The sequence below is a fragment of the Adiantum capillus-veneris genome, chromosome 20 (assembly GCF_014529385.1).
Source record: "Adiantum capillus-veneris isolate H3 chromosome 20, ASM1452938v2, whole genome shotgun sequence".
NCBI lineage: Eukaryota > Viridiplantae > Streptophyta > Polypodiopsida > Polypodiales > Pteridaceae > Adiantum > Adiantum capillus-veneris.
The window spans coordinates 30,554,647-30,574,703 of NC_140950.1; positions in this window are offsets into that span (position 1 = coordinate 30,554,647).

Sequence of the window (20,057 nt, forward strand, 5' to 3'; positions counted from 1 at the left end):
TTACTAAACAACTTTGTGCTTATGGGATTTCCCTTCCTCTCCAAGAAGAGAGAGAGCTTAGGAGGCCTCTTGATGAGACCCCAAAAGAAGACTCTCTCCCATACGAGAGGAGGAATCCAAAGAATGAGAAATTAATGAATCCCTAAGTTCCTCTAAAGATGTGGCTCCACGAAGATGGAGGTCTAGACGGTCGCCAACTCCTCCCAAGAGGAAACTGTCAATCCATAGTCCTCCTCCTCGTCACTCCAAAAAGTAAGAGAGGAAACAAAGGAAGAAAAGGGCAAGAAAGAGGTGACCGTCTTCTCCTTCTTCTCCACCTTCCTCGTCTTCCAATGAAAGCTATGGTTATTCTCCTAGACAATACAAGAGAGGAGGACATCGCAAATCTTACCCTGCATGCCAAAGGTCACAAAAGCTCAAGAAGTTCAAAGAGGGAGAAATGAGTATCTCTTTTCTCGCCTATGATGGCACCTTTGGTGCTACCGATCCTCGAAGCTACTCCACCTCATGGAGGTTCTAAGGCTCAAAGAGAGTGTGAGGATAAGCTTAAATAGAAAAGTCATTGGGGAGAGAACTCGCAAGGAGGTAGATACATGGCACAAGGTCCTAGGATGGATCCAATGCTTGCAACTGGTAGCATGTTGTATCCCTCAAGTGGCTACATGGCATCGACTAAATTGTTTTATGGGCCATTATCGGTGGGAGGTTTTAGGTATTACTTTCCTAAGTATGGTGGGATGTATAGAGATGCTGGCATACGGTCTTTAAGCTCTAGCTTGTCTGAGGAGGGACCTACAATTAGTGCCTCAGGCGGTTATGCCCTTGCATATGGAGCTCGATTGCTTAATGCTGCCGCAGCAGCCATGGCGGATCTCGCAAGGGCACATCCTCCTCTATTTTGAGGCCACTTGTGATGGTGGAATTCAACATTGACCCCTTGGCTTGGAAGAAAATTGATGATCTTCAGGTGGATGTCCAGTTTCACGCTATCCTGCTCAACTCACAGTTTACAGTAGCACTGGAGTTTGAGAAGGCTTTGGCAATAGCTCACGGGATCTACATTGTTCTCAGGTTCACTATGTAAACACACACATACACACATACATAGGTTCAATTGCACACATTTGGATGCAACCACTTGTTGTGCCAAATCAGTGCCACCTCATCACCTACATGCCACGCCATCGTTTATGACTCACCCCATCAGTTAACACCACGTGCATCGCAAAGGCATTGCAAGCGGACATAGTCAACTGTGCTTTTTCCAGTGCTATAATCTTGCTCTATTTTCTTTGTTTATATTAAGAGTGGACTTTTATTTAAGAGGTTGTTCACACAAAGCAACAGACACAATGTGCATGTTGTCTTTAACAACCACAATGATGAAGCAATGTATTTCAAACCATATTAATGTATATGTCAATTGAACACGTGGCATTGAACCCTACATCCGTCCTTGTGAGTATGATGATATTTTTTGTCAAGATGTATATCACTCAGATTCTATATTAATGGGATTAGACACTGTCACGTATGTGTCAGCGGTAAGACCTTCCCTTCTCTAACTCCGTTTAGTAAAACCACGCTCTCATGAGGTTACTTGGGTAAACATAAACCCAAGGTTAACTAAGTTATTCAAAAAATCCAGGGTTTGGGAGTAAACCAAAAACTCTGTGTTTTGGTGGCTACACCTACCCCCACCTCCGAGAAAGGGGAGGCTCTCTCGGTAGCATCAAGTTATGGGTACATCTAAAAACCCTTGGTTGTGAGAAAACTAAACTCACGGTTTATGAGTATACCAAGAAAATCATGGTTAAGAGTAAACCTTAAACTCTATGTGTCATGAGAGTGGTGAGTTTAGTTCTAGGGGGCCCTGTAAAGAATCTTATGCCAAGTTTGGCTGAAGGGGGCGATTATTGGGGTCATCCCAACTTGGGCAGTCGTCCATGTGTGAACCTCTTATTGTAAAGCCTTTATAAGGTTCAAGAAAACCCTAAATGAAGTCACTTTCATTTGTACAAAATTGTGTGCATCTCTCTCTCTCTCTCTCTCTCTCTCTCTCTCTCTCTCTCTCTCTCTCTCTCTCTCTCTCTCTCTCTCTCTCTCTAGCTATGTTGGTTCGAGAAGGAGCGTGCTTCCACTATGGAGCTCAACACTATAGACGCTTCATAGAAAAAATCTCTCAAATATGAGGACCATTACATGACTTAACAAATAAGAACATTAAGTATTCATGGACTGCTAAGGAGGAAAATTATTTCAACAAGATCAAAGAGAATCTTGATACCAATTGTTGGAACTAGGGTTGCAGAGAAACGCACATAGCTTGGAGAATACAAAGGAACCTCAAGGCACCCTCCTTCCGATCGAGGGGGGGTGTATGTCTCATGAATTTAATGTATTTCTGGCTAGTCATGGAATAAACACCAATGTATAGTGCCTTATACACCTCAGCAAAATGGTGTTGTTGAGAGGAAAAACAAGTCACTTAATAAATGGCACGATGTATGGTAAAAAGTCAATCTTTGCCGCATTCTTTCTGGCTTGAGGTTATCATGTGTGCCACTTATGTACTTAATAGGTGTCCTACGAAAGCTTTGCAATCTATTACTCCATATGAAGCATGGCATGATAGAAAGCCTTCTATTGAGCACATGCATGTTTTTGGTTGTTTGGCATATGGTTTGGTGCCACAAACATAGCACAGAAAATTCGATGATAAGGCTGTCAAATGTATTTTTGTTGGTTATAGTGCTAAAAGCAAAGGTTACAAGTTGTATCATCTGCAAACAAAGCATATTCTAGTTTCACAAGATATAGTGTTTGTGGAAGATTCTGTGCAACCCTTGTTGTCATATATTAGAGACAGTAATGTAAGCTCACAGGACATTTATGACACTTTGTTGCCTCTTCTCAGTGGTGGAAGTTCAAATGTAAATTCCAATGAGTCAATGTACAGCCTATGGGGGTTTTCGATAATATTAAAGATCAGCCTATTACTGATGCAGATGTATATGATGTACTTGATGAGGAAAGGGCTGAAAATCAGCAAGCTAGAGGTATGCCAAAATGGCTATTGCATACATTGCATGACAGTAAATTGGATGCACCTTTGTCTAGTCGTACTCATTCAGGCTCTGGCCATGCATCTTATGCATCAAATTGTTATGCTTTGGCTGTGTCTAGCTTACATGATGTTGAGAAACCTTTTTCTTTTGATGAAGCACAAAATTCAAAAAATTGGATGGCTGCCATGCAATCAGAATATGACGCACTTATAGAAAATGACACATGGACTTTATGTGATTTGCCTTCTGGAAAAAACACCATTGGTACGAAGTGGGTTTACAAGTTGAAACACAAGCCGGATGGTGAGATCAATCGCCATAAGGCTCAACCTGTTGCAAAGGGCTATGTGCAGTGAAAAGGCATAGATTATGAAGATACCTTTGCTACCACTTGTTGTATGACTACTGTGCATTTTCTATGTGCATTGGTAGCTCATTTTGGTTGGGATGTACATCAATCAGACATTGTTATTGCTTTCTTGAATGGTGACATATTTGAGGAAATTTATGTAACGCAGTCTCGCGGTTTTGTCAAGAAAGGACAAGAGGACAAAGTGTGCAGATGTAAGAAGGCTTTGTATGGGTTGAAGCAATCCCCTCGTGCTTGGTATGAGAAAGCTGACACTCATTTGGTCAAACGAGGCTTTTGTAACAGTCCAACAGAAAGCACATTGTATGTAAAGCATGAGGGTGATGTACTTCTCATTATGGTTCTTAATGTAGACGATTTACTGATCCTGGACCAAATGAGAGACATATTACTGAATTTAAGTCTGATTTGAATGCTACTTTCAAGATGAAAGATTTGGGGATGTTGCATCATTACTTGGGCATACAATTTAAGCAGTGTGATGCTGGTATTTCCTTGTGTCAGAAAAGTTACATAGAGACATTACTATGTAAGTTTGGACTTGAGGATTGTAAACCTATTGCCACTCCCATGGAAACAGGTTTAAAATTGCGTCTTCATGATGTTAGTGATCCTGCTGATCACTTTTTACCAAACTGTTGTTGGATGCCTCATTTATGTATGCAACACGAGGTCAGATATCTAGTTTGCAGTCTCATAGGTCAGCACATTTATCCATAGCCCAGGGTCTAAGCATTCGCAGGCTGTCAAGAGGATTTTCTGCTACATTAGTGGCACTTTACATCTTGGCTTGTTTTATCCCAAGGGGGGATCATTGCCACCTGACTTACATGCTTTTGCGGACTTAGATTGGGCTGGTTTTTTCGACACACAAGTATCCACAAGTGGTTTTTGTTTCATGTTTGGTAGTTCATGTATGTCATGGTTGAGCAAGAAGCAACCTATCGTGGCCACTTCTAGTTGTGAGGCTGAGTACGGGGCAAACTTCACAGCTACGGTTGAGTGTGTATGGCTCATACGCCTTATGGTTGATTTGGGTGTTGGACAGGACATTGCCAACAATTTCTACACTAAAAGTCAAAGTGCATTGGTAGTTACAAGGAACCCAATTTTTCATGCTCGCACAAAGCACATCGATGTCCATTGCCGCTATGTCCAGGACAGGCTCTTAGCAGGAGAGATCATCTTGGCTTATATGCCAACACAGGACAACCTTGCAGGTCTTTTCACAAAGGCATTGTCTTGTGAAAAGCATGAAGCTTTTTGTAGAGCTTTGCGCTTACTCTCCTTTGTGGACTGATCATGTCACAAGGCATGGCACTTCCCTTTACTCATGGGCCAGCTCTTGTTCACCACATCACTCCAAGGGGGATTTGTTACCATATACATGTGGTAGTGATGTGTGTGAACACACTAGGACCGCCGGGGCATTTTTTCCCTCTTTAGGAGGTTTTTTCCCCCGTTCATTGTATATATGCCCATCACTCTAGGGCTATCTATATTTCCATTGCACACTAAGTAACACACTCTCAGTTGTGTGCTTTGAGATTCCTTTGTCTTCTCCAAGCCATGTGTGTTTCTCTACAACCCTAATTCCAACAAAGCTTACCTCCCAACCAATCCTTATGCTTCCGGATCTCTCAAAGCCATTTGTGAAACCAAATTTTGGGATCAAACTGAGATTAAAAAACATACCCAAAATAAGGAAATTGTGGAGAAAACACTTAAAGTTAATCTATCTTACTAAGATTTGGGGATTTTTTACTTTTTTTAGTCCAATTTTTTTGAAATAGACTCCATATAGAAGACGCTACCAAAACTGACGAAGTTTCATATCCAAAGGAGATAGAACATGTATCGCAATCCATGTCCCCCATGTCAGATATTTGGCAGAAACCTATACAGTTTGTAGCAAAGATTTATAGAAACATACTTCCAAAAACAAATTTGTAAAAAAAAATCATTAAAGTCTGTCTGATACATCATTAGAGAGGTCTTACACCACCATGGTAGAGGAATTCAACAAAATGAGTTTTAAGCGGAGATTGAATGTGGAAGCGGGACCATCTCAACAAGTACCAATAATAAAAATATTGCACTTAAAGTATCAATTCAAAAGCTACCATAGTGTAATCGACAAAGATGGTATATTGGATTTCCACTACTTGAAACTAGAGGAAAGGCCTTGTGAGTTTAAGGACTTAGTGTCTATTGACTATAGTGGTATTTGATATTTTGACGAGGAGGGAACAATGTAATTAGTTGCACAAAACCCTATTTTTTGGACAAATGGGAAATGACAAGCACATAAGAGAAATTTGACGTAGAGCCGGAAGAGGAGCCGCCTAAGTTGGACAAGCCAAATGCTAAACTAAGGCATGTGAACGACGTAAAATAAGTCAACACGGAAAATGCCCACATAGGGCTATATCAATTTGATAATGGTGAATAAATACACTATTACAAATGTGATAAACCTTACAAAAGGTTTTATGTTTTCATATACACTGAAGGGAGAGACACTCATATAATCATGCTTGATAAGTATGGATGTAGGTACTTGACGGTAGACCAAAGAGAACTTGAGGTATATACATATTTTGGAGGCCTATTGTAATTGGATACCGAACCAAAGATAAGACCTATTTTATTGGATACCAAACCAGAGATAAGAAGATTGAGTCTAGAAAGATTGAGAATTGCTAATTCAATGAGTGAACAAAAGTTTTTAATGATTAGACGGATGAGATTCTTGGGTTCTAGGGTTCCAATGACTACAACTAGGGGCATCAAAGATCCTAGCATGATAAATACAGCGAGAGATTTGGTTACCTTGAGAGGAGCGGGAGATGTGCTGCTTAAGGAGAGGGCCATAGATTGACCTCCAACTAGAATTCCTAGCAAGAGTTAGGAGGCTAGAGACATCCTAGCAAGAGAGCCATGAATAGTGAAAGTGGTTCCAACCTTTGAACAGAGGTGATTTTCCAAACATAGAGAAACTTTTTTGTGAATTTGTTGAGGAGTTATCTAAAAGGGGAATCAAACATAGTACTATGTCCCAAATCTATGATATGAGGCAAAAAGAGAATGAGAAAGTGAAGGAAGCTTTGTGTAAGGTCTCCACCTTTCTATCTGTCGGGAATGAACTAAAATCTTTAGGAGTGTTAGCAGCGGTTAACACAGGCTACACCGATTATGCACCAAGCTGTGGATGTGCTATAGTGCACAATATTTCATGTTCATTGTATAGGGACTTGGGCTCATTTAGGAGTTCCAAAGTTGTATGAGTCTAAGCTAGAGAGCTCAACTTCATCCCATAGTTGAAGGGTTTGAGGCCCAAAGCTATAAAAAAGCCCTATGCTTAATGAGAAGTCATTCTTGGGTGAGTTTCCTCTTTGTAGAGTGGATGGTCATGAGGCTCATGGGCTTTCTATTGCCATGTAGCTCTTGATTTTTAATAATCAATTACACTTTCTTTCTTATTAGTCTTCTTTATTTAATTATGTGGAGTGAGATTGTATTAGTGTGATGGTAGATCTCTAATCCCTTTTTTGAGTTAATCTCTTCTATCCACACCTTTGGCCATGGTGTGTGAGGGCTATGCCTTCCTTCTCTTCCTCTCTCTTTACAAGGTGTGCGGTTAGTGTGTGTGCATACGTAGTCGCATTGAGGGGATGTACCGGAATGGACACACTAATGCGGAGTAGGTATGTTAATTGCATGCTTGTGTAGTTGTGTGATTAAGAGTTGTGATTAGAGTGATTGATGTGAGAGGTTCATTTCAATCACATGATTTTGTGCAAGTGATTAGATAGTAGGAATGTGTGGTTGATTAGAGGAAGCCCTTTCCATGGCTTCTCTCCATGATGAGAAGAAGGATCCCTTGAATCCTCTATGTCTATACATCATATGCTCGTGCATCCATGCCCTAGCCGGGTTGCCAATCCACCAATTTGACAATTTTGTGGGTTGTGATTAGGTCGTGCTACAACGCCTCCCTACATTTGGCTACTCATGAGTGAAAAATATCCACAATTGAGCATTAATTAAGTGATGAATCTCAATTAATTATTAAGCCATCTTTTTAGTCTTAAATTAAGGGAAATTATACTAATTAACCTTAGATTATTATAAAATAATTATCAAAGCTGTATTAGACAATTAAAAAGCTAGGAAAATTATATTATAATTTTTTACTAGTTTATGTAATTAATTAGAAAGAAATTAGCTTTTAATCAAAAACTGATGGGAAACCTACTTAATTAACTCAAAAAATTCTAAAGTTAATTATCACAATTAAAAATACTATTAGAAACACGAGATAAATTACTCCTTAATAGATAGCTAATTTAAGCTATATAACGCAAATAGCCTGTCGGACTTGTTCGCTTTCTTGGCGGGCCCACAGGGAAAATAATAAAACCCGACGGGCCCGCCGGGCTATTTTGTTAACCCAGCGGGAGTTTTGTGGGTTTGCAAGTCACCCTAAACCGGTTTCTGTGTGATCATGTTTGCTATGATCATGTAAATGTGTCAATAAGACCTTGTGATCACACAAAATTTGACGTAATTACGTAAATATTAAATCCCTAAAGAGCAGTCCACCAATGGTTGTGCCCTCACATCTGTTAAGGGGGGGAAAGTGTGTGTTCAGGATACCTTAGCCCAATTTGTGGAAGTTATAGGGCCGAAAGAGTTTTGGACTTTTTAAGATATTGTCCCGTTTTCACTGTGAGACAGGACTAAGTCTTCTTCTAGGGCTATAGACACAAGCCATTGTCAATGGTAAAGGTCTATTCCTTGGATTTTTCTTTTTTAGAGGCTAAGATTTTTATTAGGCATAGAGACCTATCAAGGACCCCATCCCAATCTTGGTATTGGCGGGTCACAGACCTCACACTTTGCTTCACTTCAACCAGTATATAGCTCTAAGGTGTTTTGCGAGAGAGTTACCACAAGATGAGTGGCTATCAACTCCCTTTGTAAAGGGATTGAGGAATGAGACTCTCACGAAGTACCTATGCTTGAAAGCATGCACTACGTTTGAGCAAGTCACTAGAGAGGCTTTTTATCTAGTTGACAATTATAAGGCATATAGAGAGGTGACAGAAAATATTAATAATGTGACTAGTAGCACCTATTCTATGATGAGTAAATCCACAACAAAGCAGAATGTCCAAACTCCTACCATGCCAAATATTAACTTTCAATTGGCTGAAGAAGTGGCAACGAAAACTTTTAAACAGAATCCAAATATACGACAACAACAAATGAGGAGATGTGACACGTAGGGGATCATCCCACCCAATGATGTAACACTCAGCCAAGACCAACAACTGTAAATGCACACCATATTTTGAAGTGGTGTGGTAAGGAGCGAAAATGGATCAACCACGAAAGGAGTGTCTTTACTATAAGAATTACGTGAGTAAAAGGCCTTATGGACCTTCGGGGGGGCATCCATTGCCATCACCATCGAGATACCAAATAGGCCTGATTAATGTAGCCCAAGGGGGAGACAAAAATTCAACTAGTGTTGGGTCAACAATTTCCTTACCTCAAGAGAACCCAGCAATTGTAAGGAACATACAGCCTATAGAAACACTTGCAAATCAAAGAATGCTACAACCAACTTCATACTATGAAGATCCGATCCAATCTTATGACGAGGAACCCAAGAGTTACATGTAATTGGATGAAGGTCATCCTGCTTGGATTAGTACAGATGATACTACACAGCCATCATATGTTATGAAACCAACAAAAAATATGATGGATGAGATCACTCTCATGTTCATAGCTCCACAAGAAACCCAACAGATAGGTCAATGTTATGGATGTGGAGGTGATCATTGGGTAAGGAGTTATCCAACAAGGATGAAAATGTAAATTCTTTTGATATTGTGATGAATGTGCAATTAATAATGTTCTTTATTAGGAGTGTCCAAAAAATCCTGATAAGAAAGGAAAAGCGATGATGAATATTATAGGGATTTTTCCATGCATTGAAGGTGAGATAACAAGTTGTTATCAAAAACAAATATATTACTTGAAAAAAACAAGGAAAAACAAAACATATAACCTGAAATCAAAACAAAAATGGAAGGAGGAAAAGCAAACTAAATTGTCTGAAACTGAGAGGAAAGTAAAATATCGAGAGCCTTAACAGACACTCCAAGAAGTTTGGACAACAGATATAAGATTTCAAGCTGATAAGGGAAGTGAATCTATTTGTTCTATACCATTACAAGATATATACACTCCAAGACACTCAAATCATGATACATCAGCCTATGTGAGAGTTGAGGAAGCTTGGAAAGTCTTACAACAAGGCCTAAAAATAGAAAGCAAATTGACTTAGCTTTTCCAAATTATGAACAAAAACCAGCTTTCATAGCCACTGACTTAACTCAAGAGGAAGAGGATATTCTCATCAAAACTTTAATGGAATATGGGGATGTGTTTGGCTCTTCATAAAAGGACCTAAAAGGGGTAGATCCTAAAATTTTATAACATACTATACCAATGAGAGAGGACATAAAACCCACAAAAAAAAAAACATACACGTATAAGGAAACCTTTGCAAGGAAGATCTAGGTAAACTCAAGGAAGTGGAGTTCATATATGAAATTAAAAATTGAATGGATTCATCAATTGTGGTAGTGCCCAAAAAAAATGTACAATTAATTGAGAGTGTGTATCAATCTCAAGAAAGTAAGCACAGCCACCATAAGAGACAACTATCCCTTCCCTATATCGAAACATGTATTGAAAAGACTAGTGGAAAAGGTGGCGTATAGTGGATGTATTCTCAAGATACACCAAATGACATACACCACCAAGATCAATATAAGATAGATTTTTCACTATGGAATGGGGATTTTTTGCCTACTGTCTCATGCCATTTGGACTTACCAATTCCCCAACCACTTTCCAAAGACTAATGAGTCACGTTGTCAAGGAATATTTATGAATATTCTTGGAAGTGTACTTGGATGACCTCTGCATTCATTCTTCCCTATAAGAGGGCCATTTTGATCATCTTGAGAAAATCTTTGAGAAATGCCACTTTTATAGATTTTTCTTAAATTTTGAAACATGCGTTCTCATGGTACAACAAGGGAAAATACTTGGTCATATAGTAGCAAAAAGTGGGATATCAACAAATATGGAAAAGATCAAGGCCATTAGTGATTTGGCTAAATCAAACACAATAAGGAAAGTTCAACCATTCATGGGACATTGTGGATATTATTATATACATGTATCTGATTTTTACTAAGCCTCTTTACGGCCTAATCACAAATTTCAATTGGATGGATACATGTCAGATATCATTTTGGAAATTGAAGGATTCTTTAGTCTTTGCACACATTTTTAAGGCACCACATTTGAAAAACATATTCCACGTTTATGTAGATTCATCAAACTTTGTTATCAAAAGCATAATGGTTTAGCTAGCTAAGGAAACCATGAATTTTGTCAAGTACTATGCTAGTAGATAACTCAATATAGAAAAAAAGAGATATAAAGCCATAGACAGAGAAGGACTCAGCATGATATATGCAGTGAAACAATTCAAGCATTATCTTCTAGCAAAAAAAAATCACATTTTTTTGTGGATCACCAAGTCTTTCTTTATTTAGTAAATAAATGTAATGGAAATGGTTTATGAACTTTGAGAGTAGCGGAATTAGAAAATTAGGTGAAGCACTTTTGTGAGATTACTTTGTGAGCATAGCGGGTGAACTTAATTGATGGTAGCAACATACACATGGTACTTAGTTAACTTGGCATGAACAATAATTTTGCAAGAGAGAGAGTTTAGAGAACATGACAATAGTTTAGGACCGGATTCCGGTCCCCCCTCCAATAGGCATTTGTATTATAATTTCTCCCATCAAGAGAGACTTGGTACAATACAATCTTTGTGTTCCTTGTGACCTAGGTGATGCAATGAAGATGGAAAGCTTCATACATAACAAACATAACATAAACTTTGTAGAAAGCATTAACTACCCCAAGCCTCGATCCCAAGGCCTCAAACACCTTCGAAGGTGGAGAGAGCTTGCACGGAATGAGGATAGGGAAGAAGAAGAAGAAACATTCCATAGGAGAAAGAAATAGTTCCTCACTTATCATCACTCTTTTTGCTAGCATACATATTAACATAGTAATGAAGATGGAGAATATGGCAAGATTAAGCATTGAAGTATGGCTCTTGGTTGGATTTGCATTCCATAGCCAAGAGTGTTGGTGTAGGCTCTTACTTCTCACAAGCTTGGAGAAGGAGGTGGAGTTCCTCAACTTTCACCAAGTGAGAATGATCCACAAAATGAGTGTGTATGTGTGTGTGTGTGTGTGTGTGTGTGTGTGTGTGTGTGTGTGTGTGTGTATCCCCCAGCACCCCCCTTGCTTGCTTGGGGCGAGTAGCAACTTTTCCACATGCTACAAGCTCATTGGACCCCTCTCCCCCTAGCCAATCACATGCAGCATGCAGTCAAGTACAAGGGTAGTCTTTTGACAAGTGTCCTCCTTACCCCTTAGAGAGAGAGAGAGAGAGAGAGAGAACTTGAAAATATCTAGATATTTTCTTGATGGAACTAGAAGCTCATTGGACCCCTCTTTAGCCCAACCAATAGCATTCAAGCACACCATGTGGTTAAGCTTAGTGAGAGTTTAACATGTGTCCCATGTGTCCTTTTAGAAAAGGGGTGCCCTTTGGGTGAGCGGAAGGTTAGGTCAAAGATTCCCCTAACTTTGGGATTTTCATGCATAGGAAGCTTCTCAAGAAACTTCCTCATTAAGTTTGTAGGGTCTCTTTTTTACTCAAGCACCTTACCCCCCATGCATAGGAAGCTTCTCAAGCACCTTTCTCATTAAGTATGACAAGTACCTCAAGTACCTTAGCCATCAAGCATGAGAAGCACCTTAGGTAGAGTTTCCACCTCAAGCCCAACCCTAGCTTGCTCAAGGTCAAAGGCAAGTTTAGGTTGGGTTCCCACCTCAAGCTCAACCCTAGCTTGCCTAAGGTCAAAGGTAAGTTTAGGTCGGGTTCCTATCTCAAGCTCAGCCCTAGCTTGCCTATGGTCAAAGGACTTTTAACACTAACCATTGGAGGTCTTTAATGAATCTAACCTTATTAAGGTCTTTTAAGCTCCATTTGATGCACATTTCTCTTTGATAGACTACCTGCTTTTGGACCCTTATTGAGATGTAACCATCTCTCCTCTTAGTCCCCTGCTAAGGTAAGTCTAGAAGCACTTATTGCACATTGCTCTTTGATAGACCATCTCCTTTTGGACCCCTATTGAGATGCAACCATCTCTCCTTTTGGTCCCGTGTTGAGATAGGTCTAGAAGCACATGTCTCTATTCTAACTCTTGTTCTCGTTTATTCTCCCACATTAAATGATTAGTTTAATATGAGTAAATCATTTGATAAAGTTAGATATTATATTTTATGACAGTATCTCTCTCTTGAAATCATAGTCGTCCTCGACTATGAGGTAGAGAAGATAAAGCCTAGTCATTAGTCCATGTTACTTAGCGGGTAGAGGATCTCTTTTTACCCTACGATATCATTCGAAGATGGATGACTAGTCCATTTGGTGCTTGGGAGATGTAGCTACCGCAAGAATGTTTGCTCTTTAGTCCATATCATACTTCCAAAGTAGAGAGACAAGTTCTACTTGGTTTTTGGGAGACGTCGTCACCACAAACATGATTCTAAGCATGCATACTATTTAAATTTGTGCACAATAAAAAGAGAACTAGTCTTATAAGACGAAAATATTTTTCATTTAAAATGCATTTTCATATGCTTACTCTAGTGCAACATTGTAATCATTGACAAGGTTGATATTATCCTTAAGCTAGGTTCTTTGCATCCATCTAGCATCTTTAAAAGAATAATCCTTAAACTTAATAAGATAACGTCAGATAATCTTATCGTTTCTTAATACCTTGTTTTCATGTCATAGGATGGACTCAGGTTGAAGTACTTGCTCTCTGATGTTTGGAGGGTCTGCAACTATTGCTTCTTTTGATGGTGCTCCTTTGTAAGGCTTACGTAGGCTCTCATGGAAAACATGGTGCATGAGCCAATGGTTGGGACAACTTTAATTGATAAGCCATCTCATTGATTGGCTTAAGAATTTAAAAATGAACATAGTATCTTTTTGCTAGTTTAGTATAATACTCTTGGTGGCCCATACGATTCTTGCTTGTAGTATGCCTTGGACGAGCCTTGAGAAACTTTAGAAAGACCCAATCATTTTCCTTAAAGGCTAAGCCTCTTCTGTGCTTATTAGCAGCAGCCCTTTTTGCCTTTGCTTTGAGATGGATGGTACATCTTTAATCTTTGGACAATATTCTTGTGAGTCTTGGCTATATTCATCATCAGCAGTGAAGATATTCCCATGTACTTTAAGTAGTAAGGGACTTTTGGATCTTCCCTCTTTAACCTCAAAGGTGCATTCCCCATAGAAGTATGTACAATGTCATTGTATGCATACTCCATAAGAGGTAGGTACTTCTATCATTGAGAACATTGATCTACTTCCATGACATAGGATTTTAGTATATCAAGAATCATTAGATTAGTTATTTCACTTTGGTCATCCATTTGTGGATGATAGCTAGGCCAAATGAGAAATTTAATCTACTTCTTAGATTCTCAAAGAGACCCTTCTAGAAATTACTTGTCATTCTAGGATCTTTGTCCGACACTATGGATGTTGCAAAGCCATAATGCTTGAAAATTTGAGATCTTAAGAGGGTTGCCATTTGATGTGCCTTAATAGTATTTTTGATAGGCATAGAGTGTGTTTTCTTGGTAAGCCTGTCGACGACTGAAACAATCCAAGTTGCTTCCCTCGATCAAATTTCAACCTTTGGTATACCACGCATTTTGAAACATACTCCTGTATGTTTACTTTTCATGGTAGACCAATAGAAATACATCTACTCCTTGAAAAGTAGATTATGGATTCCCTCTTTGCCCCGCATAAGGAGAAGTATGGATTCATACATGACTTTCTTATTGTATGGGTGAGTAACACATAGCCTATTGCCGTTTGGAAGATAGCCATCCTTCAAGGTGAATGGTTCTTTTTTCTTCCCTAATTACGTACTTAATTTCTTGGTCGGTAGAACTCATCTATCATAAAAGATAGATCATTGTGAGTTTCTATATGTTGGGGTATAAAGCCCAATGTGGTCGCCCAGGTAAGTGGGCGGGCCGCCAGGTATGTACACATATTTTTTGTAAAAACCTAATAAGAACTCACTATGCTCTACACATTACAGTAGAGCGGGTTCACCATATCGTCGTGCTCTTCTTCTCGCACTCTCTGTCGCGTCACACTTTCGCTCGTACTCTTTCAACTGGTATCAGAGCTCAGATCAAGGCTCGGGGTAGCATTTGCAGGTAGCCAGAGTCACCTACTCAGATTGAAGTGAGATTCGACAGGCGAAGACACGACCCCAAATCTTGTGGGAGAACCCGAAGTGTGAGTTTGCTGTCCAAAGAATCGAGTTCCTCGGGTTCATCGTCACGTCAGAAGGTATAATGGTGGATCCCAAGAAAGTCAACGCCGTCATCAAATGGGCTCCCCCGACATCCATCAAAGAAGTCCGAGAGTTTGTGGGTTTCTGTCAGCACACACGCCGCTTCATCCGCGACTTCAGCAAGATTGCTGCACCACTTACAAAGATAACCAAAGGCCACAAACCCTTTCAGTGGACCGCCAGAGAAGAAGCAGCTTTTGAGAACCTGAAGATAGCCATGTGTGGTGCCCCCGTCCTCCGACTACCTGACTTCACTAAACCCTTTGAAGTTCATATTGATGCCTCCGATGGTGCCATTGGTGGTTTCCTCATGAAAGAGAATCAACCCATAGCATATGAATCCCACAAATTCACCGATGTAGAGACAAGATGGACCACACATGAGAAGGAAATGATCGCTGTCATCCACTGCCTCCGAAAGTGGCGACACTATGTCCAAGACAAGCACACAAAAGTCTACACAGATAACATCTCCCTCAAGTACTTCCAAACACAACCCAAAAAAACCCCCAAGCAAGCCAGGTGGCAAGATACACTGGCAGAATACGACATTGAGATCATCCACAAACCTGGTACCACAAATGTCATGCCCGATGCCCTCAGTCGAAGACCCACCCTCACAGCCATCTCCACCGCAACCAGCACCCTACGCCAACGCATCCTCGATGCTCAAAAAGCTAACCCCGCTGTCCTCCGAATGCTCGTCGACCACATCGCTGGCAAAGCTGCCCTGGGTCTATTCGAAGTAAAAGATAACCTCTTCTACGCGCATGGAAAAATCTACATCCCCAATGATCCAGGTCTAAAGAAAGACCTCAGGTGGTAAGCTCATGACTGCAAACTAGCTGAACATGGTGGCTAGAAAAGATTTTATGACAAACTACATCAACACTACGTCTGGCCCGAAATGAAGGACGACGTCATCGACTACGTGCGCACCTGCCCAACATGTCAACTGGTCAAAGCTCAAAGAGTCAAACCCGCCGGCCTCCTTCACCCCATGCCAACACCCTCCCGTCCTTGGGACATGGTAAGTATGGACTTCATCACCGACGTCCCCCCCTCCCACACCCACACAACCATCATGGTGGTCGTCGACTACTTCACCAAACAAGCCCACTTCATACCTGCAAAGCCCCCCGTCACCGCCTACCAAGTCGCCAAACACTTCTTCGCTAAAGTCTTCAAATACCACGGCCTACCCTTAGCCATAGTTTCTGATCGCGACACCCACTTCCTCAGTGACCTCTGGCTCGATCTCTTCAAGCTACTAGGCACCCAGCTACGCTTCTCCTCCGCCTACCACCCCGAAACCGATGGTCAAACTGAAAGAGTCAACCAAGGCATCGAAGACTACATCCGCAGCTATGTCAAGGCCGATCAGAAGGACTGGTCCGAATACATGGACGTCCTGGAATTCCACTACAACAACTCCATCCATAGTAGCACTGGCTATATCCCATTCGAGCTCTCCACAGGTAAAGAAGTCATCACACCTCTTGCACTGGCAACCGGCGATGTGCATGCCCAGGATCTGGAATGTGAGGAGTTTCTTCAACAATGGCAAGCCCCAAATCTTGTGTTCTCATAATTTCATTCTGAGGTCATCTCGGCCACCGTTCGGCTTCGACAAAGTTCTGTGCATGCCATTTTCGACTACGTGGTCTTGGTGGGTGCAGATCCGACTCTGCAAATTTGGGGTTTCGGCCTACGACTGCAGGTGCTGAGGATATCGACACTCCCAGAGTGTTGATTTGTGGCTGTCTACACATCGAAGGATAGCTCACAGTTCTTGGAGGCGTGTCACATATGACACGGGCGCATCTACACACAGACTGTAGGCGCGTCCACTAGTTCATCAGGTAGCTTGTGTTTGCTGCTTGATATTCTAGATTTCATCCTGACATTGCAGGTACTTCCACATGGGATGTATTGTCAGAGATGATGTATGTCTGTTGAGGGTTTGCTGGCTGTGAGTCACGCAGCAAACAACCGCCGCAACGGTTACAACATATAGTGGGAAATTTATGGATGTATGATTTTGTGGGAAGTCTATGTATTGTCAGATTTACTGCAGCCTTTGTTGAGGGTCAAGTGAGGTTTTATTGAGCTGGGGGATTCTCGAATGTTGAGATTCTTTCGGTGATACAGGTCTTGGAGCGATCCCTCGAGCACCCTTAGATAGGCAGCTAGAATGTATTGACTGTGAGTTAGACAGTTGGGATTGCATCTTTGCTTTACTGCCGTTGAGGCATTTTCGCAATCTATGCTTACAGGACAGTGATAGGACAGTGAGAGATAGTACAGGTGGAGGACAGGTTTACCCGCAACTTACAGTGTTAGAGAGACAGTGGTTTTTTGAGCTGTTTTTTGGTCTGTTTTTTAGTACACCAGAGCCATTTTACAAAGGATACTCTGCCGAAATTTCTGAAGAATCTGAAGCTTTCTTGGTTCATTTGACAGGTTGATATTGGTTCAGAGGTCAGTTTACAGGGGAAACTCTACCGAATTTTTCCGAGGAAAGTAAACCACTGTGAAGCGTAGCTATGGCTGGATCACAGGACACTGCTCTTTACAATATCAAGAAGCTGGATGGAACCAATTTCCCATTGTGGAAGAAGCAGATTTGGCACGTGTTGGTACAAAAGAAGGAGATAAAACCTATAAAGCTCAAGGGGATAAAACCAGAAGATATGGACGAAGATGAATAGAGCGAAATGGATGAATTGGCCCTTTCTACCATTATGCTGACTTTGGCAGAAAGCGTTTACTTCAATGTAGCAGACGAGATGTCGGCTTATCAAGCATGGATAAAGCTGAGTGATCTTTATGAGAAGCAGAGTGCAGCTTCACAGGTATACTGGCTTAAGAAGCTTGTTGACTTGAAGATGAAAGAAGGGACCCCTATGTCCAATCATCTGAATGAATTCAACACCATCTACAGTCAGTTGTCAGCTCAAGGTGTCAAGTTTGATGAACCTGTTAGAGCTATGTTCCTGTTGATCACATTGCCGGAAAGTTGGGACACTTTTTGCACAGATTTGAGTAATTTTGCACCTCCATATGGTTTGAACATGGCAGGTGTAGAAGGAAGTCTGCTTACTGAAGAAACCAATAGAAAGACAATGGACAAAGGCAAAGGAACAACCTTAGTTGTCAGGGGAAGGACCAAAGAAAAGTACAAAGGTGGAAAGAGGAATCAGTCTCGTAGCAAGTCCCGCAGTGCTAAAGGCAAGAGTGACATAGAATGCTACCATTGTGGCAAGAAGGGTCACATGAAAAGAGACTGCAGAGAATGGAAAGCACAAAAAGGCAAAGAGAAAGCTGAAGACCATGGTGAGAAGAACAAGTCCTCAGTGAAGATTCAAGAAATAAATGTGACAAACACTGTTGCAGAGGATGACGGTCTAGTGTCAGGAGACATCTACTTCTTCAAGAATACAATGGACTCAACTCTTCTTACAACATCTGATGGAAATGCACTAAGTGACTAGATTATAGACTCAGGGGCATCACTTCATGTGTCTCCAAACAAGGAGTGGTTTACCTCTTATGTGACCACTAAAGATCATGTTCGGCTAGGCAATGGGCAGACATCTGAGATCTTAGGTGTTGGGAGATGTTCAATTGAAGTTTCAGAATGGCTCTTCTTTCACGCTGAAGAATGTGAGACATGTTCTCGCAATTACAAAGAGCTTGATCAGCACAGGTTTACTTGATGATCCTGGCTACGTCACCACTTTTGGACAGAACATGTGGAAGATATTCAAGGGTTCTATGATAGTAGCACATGGAGTAAAGTCTGGAGGACTTTACATGATTTATGTATCAAGTCTTTAAAAATGTAATCAATGTAATGGAGCAGCCGAACGTTTCTTTGTGGCATAGCCGGTTAGGACATATGTCCAAGAAGGGAATGGAAATCTTGTCTCGTTCTGGTTATTTTCTTGGCTTCTCATTTAATGATTTTGAATTCTGTGAACATTGTCTGTATGGTAAGCAAACACAACATCCACATAAGCATAGAAGCAGTAGAAGAGATACACAGTTGGCACTTGTTCATAGTGATTTGTGTGGACCTATGCCTAACCTATCTCTAGGGGGAGCTTCTTACTTTATGACATTTATAGATGATTACTCGAGGAAAGTATGGGTTTACTTTCTCAAGCACAAGGATGAAGCGTTTAGTGTTTTCAAAACGTTTGTGACACTTGTGGAGAATCAGAGTGGCAAGAAGCTTAATTGCTTACGCACTGACAATGGTGGAGAGTATGTTTCAAAGGCCTTTCAGGACTTTTGTGAGTCAAAAGGTATAAAACGTGAAGTTACTGCTCCTTACAATCCTCCTCAAAATGGTGTTGCTGAGAGGCTGAATAGGACCATACAAGAGAAGGTCAGAAGTATGTTGTCTAATGCACAGCTGACAAATGGGTTTTGGGCTGAAGCTGTATCAACAACTGTTCATCTTGTAAATAGATCTCCTAGCAAGGTTTTGCAGAAGGATTCAGTGCCAGAGATGGTATGGTCAGGCAAAATGGCCTCATACAAGCATCTCAGAGTCTTTGACTGTGAGGCATATACTCACGTTCCAAAGGAATTTAGGAACAAACTTGAGCCAAAGAGTAGAAAGTGCATCTTTCTAGGCTATGGTAATTCTGGTGAGATGGGGTACAAACTTTGGGATCCCGAATCCAGAAAGGTTATCCGCAGCAATGATGTTCACTTTAATGAATCCAAATACCATTCTAAACCAGAGAGGGTTGAGGAGATTAGAAGAGTTGTCTTCCAAGAAGATGGACCTGCACGTGCAAGACAAAATGTCAGGGCTCAAGAGGAGCAAGGACAGGATAGATTGGAACCACAGGTTGTGGCTGAGCCTGAGCCACCTATTGTGCGTAGATCTGGACGTATCAAGCGACCTCCTCATAGGTTTGTTCCATCTATGAACTATGTCATGTTGACCGATTGCAATGAGCCTTCATGTTACAAAGAAGCAGTGAAAATGAAGGACTCCGGGAATTGGCAATTGGCCATGCAGTCAGAGATGAC